Here is a 5,431-nt window from a genome sequence, read left to right on the forward strand (position 1 = left end):
TCTACTGCGGCGAAGCTGACTTCAGGACGCCGATTTCTTCAACTCATCTAGCGAGGCAGGTCCGTTTATCACGCTTGGCAGCGTTTGACATTTTCTGCATTAATTTCGTTTGTTATTTTTAATTTTATTATCACAGTGACCCTGTATCACGCAGTTGCAGAGCTAGTGCAGCGTCGTAGCTGCGTTAGGAAAGGTAAGCGTGTATGCAGCAGGCACGGGGGCATTGGCTCTTGTTTGGAAACTTCAAGAGACGCTCTTCCGCGCAGCGATACCATTTGTATTATTAAAAGAATGCAGGTGATGATTAAATGAGCCGCAGCAAAGCTATAAAAAAGCAGTAGTAATGCTGTTCTAAGATCTTCTCGCTCGAGCGAGATGGTCTTAGAAAAAAAGCGCGATGCAACGCGATCTGACGGAACAGCTCGTCATGCCAGTCTTACGTCCTCGTTCTTACGCGCACCCTCCCCTGCATCAGACTACTGAATGGTTCTGTGCACGCACTGACGATCCTGATGGACTCTATAGGCAATACCACTCACATGAGCAGCTCCATATAAGATGCCACGGCCCATTCCACATGCCGGTGGCAATTTGACGCGGCTATGAGGCAAAATATGCGCACAAGGTACGTAATGGTAACGCATCAAACAGCTCACAGCCCCAATCCTTTATTACACGCATATAGCGTGGAAAGATGAATTACTCACGCTCTAAGTGGGCACGGAATACGAACCGTTTCGCAGCGCAGCCGGCTCCGAAAGACAGACGCCATGGAAATAACCGGATGTGACATCATGGGTTATAGCGGACGTGACGTCATGGGTGAACGTGGACATTTCGGGCACCTTTCGTCTGCTGTGCCCCGGGCCATAGAGTTAGTAGAACAACTCTAGAGGAAAAGCTGGGCCGGAAAAGTGGGAACCTCTAGTTCCCTCTAGGGCGCCGCCCTGTTGCTACTGGTCAATGTGGCCAGCGCAATTACTATTGAAAGAGCTGAGAACAAGTACAGGTCACCTTATGCTTTGTCACCTAAAAACGCATACCTGATGGCTTTATGAAGGTGGTACGTTAATATTAAGTTTACAGAAAGCGATCGCTAAGTCCGTGACTTATGTAAATCACGATGTACGCATTCATGCAATAAAGGATGACGCGAATTTCGGTTTCGAATCTGTTTTTTGGATGCGTAGTAGTTTCGTTTGACATGCGATCGCGCGTCGACATCGGACGCTATGACACACTCGTGCCTTATGTGCCACCGAAGCCCCGAAGTGGTCTGGCATATACCTTCACATGTAAGTAAACGAATTTATCTCCTTGTTGAGAATATCACGCGAGTAGGCAGCTCTTGTGGTACATCACAATCGTTCGAGAAGCGTCACAGTAGAGCATTTTTCTGCATGCGGAGCGGTGTTTTTATTTGCAGGTTTCCCTTCAGTAGGAAATTGCTGGACAGGCGGACCAGCGCACCGGAATTGTACTGGCGAAGCCACAAGCAACTCAAAGAATCTGTTTAATTGTTGCACTTTGAACAATCATGCTTCTACAAAGGCCACAGCAGAAAAACAGCCTGATGACCGAGTATTTCTGTGCCACGAAGTAATCAAGAGGCGAGTGCCTAATGCGGACGAAATAGAGTGCATCGAGACTTAGAACGACAGAGAGCTGAGCTAGTTCGTAAGGATTCATTATGCAAAACAGAGGTGAGGCGTGCAGACAGGACACAAGAGTTGAGAAGTGGGCAGCGCGCGTGTTGTTTGCTTGTAAATACTCTACTCTTGTTTCCTGTCTGCACGCCTCACCTCCGTTTTGCATAACGAGTGCATCAAGCCACATATTAATAGCTTAGGCGTTTTATTAACTGTGCAATATTTTCAACACTTCCTTGCATGCCATTTCATGTGGCATGTCTTTTCTGGTCACAAATTTGTGCAGCGAATCTATTTGCATGATCGACTCCGGGCCTGTGGGACCGTTCACTTGCACTTGATGCTGAGTCTTTTACATGTACCCATAAACTGCAGATATGCACATCAGATCCCTGCGAGCACTTTCAAAACTCAATTATTTTCGACAACAGGCACATATGCAATACTGACATAATCCGGAATACCACTAAGCAGCTGGGACACATTTTTGTTGACCATACTCGCAGGTAAAATAAGTACATCATGTGGACAGCTCCAGCTCATTTTCCTTAAGTCAGTGTGTACAAGGGTTATGCAAAAATAATTTTTTTCTCGCCCACCGATTATTTTGCTTTATAAGCAAGAGAACCCACCACGTTAGTGTAACGTATCTTGTGCATCACACTAAATGTGCTTTCATTTACCAAGTGAGATGAGTTACTTTTATGGCTCATTCAGTCATATCACACTGCAAGCTGCATTCATCAATCTTCAATGGGATTTTGCAAATGTTTAATGAAACATGTTTCCCTTTTATGCAGATATGCAATGGCAAGCCCTTCCGTGTGTTCCAAAGGTAAAATTTAAGCTCTAAATTAAAGAAGACATTTCTAGTCAGAAACAAGCAAAAATAGTGAATGCAGAGTATCAGAAGCCCAAGGTACAGAAATTATGAGAAGTGTCGAATGATTTTAAGGAAAGAGTCGTATTTAAAAATGCAAGACCCTTTAGTGGAGGTCAAGCAAGTCAATATAGGTAGAATACTCTGCAAAATTATGCGAGTGAGGGGATGTCAAACAATGGGTCAGGAAATGCATTGTTTTTCTGAAAAACAAAAGCTGATTGCCATTTCATAAGTCACTTTAGCATCATGATAAATTCAGAAATAAACCAAAAAACAAGACACGCAAAAATAAACAAAACATTTAATGATATTTCAGCAGAACTTTTTGTTGGGCTAGTTGGTGCATATTACTGAAGTACTATAGCGCCAAACAGACGACACAAGAAGAAGAGACACGGACATAAGCGCTCGTCCGTGTCTCTTCTTGTGTCGTCTGTTTGGCGCTATAGTACTTCAGCCATTTAATGATGCTCTCTCCACACTGGGATAAATAAAAACAAACACATCACATCTAATGTGGACATATCAGATGCCTTGTGAAACATAAAGGAACAATTCAGTTTCGAGCTATGGCACTTGCCGCATAGGTGTAGGGGAGCCTTGCACCAATAGTGATAGTTACCACTGCATTTAGAAATTGAAAGCATTCGTGCAGACAAGGATGATTCTTTATATTTTTGGCTACCACTTCAAATGCCTCCACCAAGTGTTACAATGCTGCATGCAGCCATACTAAGGATCTCGCAACAACACCTGCAGGTAAAAAGCAGAAGCAGTCAAAGTGCTGGTGTGTTCTGGACACTATGTTTGAAAACTTTTAGGCAAGAAGAGTGCAAGAAGCAGACATAACTGCATTTATTTCCATAATTCCCCATTTAAATGGCCTTTTCTTTTTGCTTAGACAATGCCTACGCCTAGCCACAGCAGCTCCCTCATACAGACTCCGCAAACCAAGAGGCCGTGGAGGCAAATGCAGGTAAGAGGCAATAAGCAATAGCACTGGTATCGACATTCATCTAATTTCTTTTTATTTCGTTTAGGCAGCCAGCACACCTCGAACAGCCACCTTGACTGCAGGTGTGTCACCCTAGTCGCCAAGGAAACATTTGAGGGAAAGTGACAGGCAATGTGAACAGCCACTCCTCCATGTAAACAATACTCTTTCTCTTGGATGACTCCTACGCCTCGCCACGCCAGCACACTTGTGCACAAAGATGCCGCAGAGGCACGTGCAGGTCAGAGGCAAGAAGCAGTGGCACTGGTGTCGACATTTACCCAATTTCTTTTTCTTACACTGAGGCAGCCAGCACACCTCGAACAGCCACCTCGACTGCGGGTGTGTTAGTTGATCCCTGTTGTACATATGCTCATAATAAACTTCAGTAAACTTGAACTTCATAATAAACTTGAAGGCAAATGGTACATTGATGCATTGTATTTTTGAACATTTATTGTACACATACAATATATGTTATACTTTGCAGTGCTACAGAGCGTATTTTGAAGCTTCCCCCTATATTTTGCACCTTTAATTACGTATGTGTTGTGTGGCCCTCAATGCAGTTCATGTTGTAGCAGCTGCTTTGTCTGTGTATCGCACATTGGCTTAAGCTCGTGATATCCACATACTTCTCTCACATATACAAAATAAAGTTCTATGTAGTCCTCAGTGTTACAACAAAAAATGAAAGTAAACAATCCGATCGTGGAATTATGTTTATTACAGTGATTCCTACGACAGTTACTGACAAGTTGACAACTTGAACTGGTCAATCGGTCCATAGCCTCCTCTATTTTTCAAAAATAAAGGAGGCTATGATCCGTCATGGCAAGGAATTGTATGTATACATAAAAAAAAGGGGGGTATGTGTGTGTTTGTAGTGGGGGTATAGGATTAGGGCGGTAAGAAAAAATGTACCAACACCGTCCTCTAGACCCATTCCGTTGAGGTACCGTAACAAAACGTATTATGCATAAAGTTCATACAACCAACTCTGATATTACTACAGACGCCAGGCGACGCGAGCTACATTTGTCATGATGCATTCGCGACTGCACCGGATGCCCTCCACATTATTCTCGTTAATCGTGCTCACTGCGCCGAGGCAAAAGAAAGACCATGGGCGCAGGTGCCTTTAAAGTATCTCGACCTTGCGAGGCACGGCTGCGCGTGCCAGGGGAGCCGTCCGTGCGAACACTCCCTGGCACACACCTGCCTCGGCGGCCCCAACCTACGTACTGTTCTGCTTCGAGCTTTGATCCCCCCACTGTCCCTCGGGTGCCCTGGAGTTCCTGCGCCGCCTGCTCTACTACCATCCAGGTGCTCTCCTGAGACTTCCGTTTGTCGGTTACATGTGCCCTACAGCTGGATCATTACTTACAATAATAAAAAACCCGATCTATCGTCACGACGATAGATCGCGAAAGCGGCTTTTGCAATATACCGCGCCCGTGCGAAGATAATTACGGAACGCCAACGAGGAATCTGACCACAGCTTCGAGCTCGTAACGTCGTCGAATGACACTCCTGCAACAGGCGTGACCGCTGAAAACCGCATACCGCCAGAAGCTTGAACAGGATCATCCCTCGGTTGCATAACTGCCAGCTCTACGGCCAACATGGACCACACCCACACCATCCCGCAACATAGAATAAAGAACCGACTTATGAAGCCCAAACACACGGCTGCACGCACACATCACAACACTTCAAGCGAGACGCCATGCAACTGAACATCGCCCCCGAGGGCTCCGCGGTCGCTACGCATGCGTGAGCTGAAAGAAGGTAAGAGAGGAGAACAACTCTTTCTTGTAGGATGTGACGTCACATTGTTGCTTGTTTTTACTTTTTTGAAAAAGCTACTCTCGAACGTAGATTAGCCATTGCCGCCGTGTCGGC

The 5,431-nt window shown here is 45.3% G+C and overlaps 1 long non-coding RNA gene across 1 annotated transcript; it reads left to right on the forward strand.

Annotated features, from left to right (window-relative positions):
- The first annotated feature begins 2,970 nt into the window (after positions 1-2,970).
- Positions 2,971-3,954, forward strand: LOC139057799 (uncharacterized). The gene is made up of 2 exons (XR_011512999.1): positions 2,971-3,508; positions 3,573-3,954. It is a non-coding gene; the product is annotated as an uncharacterized lncRNA (long non-coding RNA).
- Positions 3,955-5,431: the final 1,477 nt, after the last annotated feature.

This window comes from Dermacentor albipictus, chromosome 3, assembly GCF_038994185.2.
Source record: "Dermacentor albipictus isolate Rhodes 1998 colony chromosome 3, USDA_Dalb.pri_finalv2, whole genome shotgun sequence".
Lineage (NCBI taxonomy): Eukaryota > Metazoa > Arthropoda > Arachnida > Ixodida > Ixodidae > Dermacentor > Dermacentor albipictus.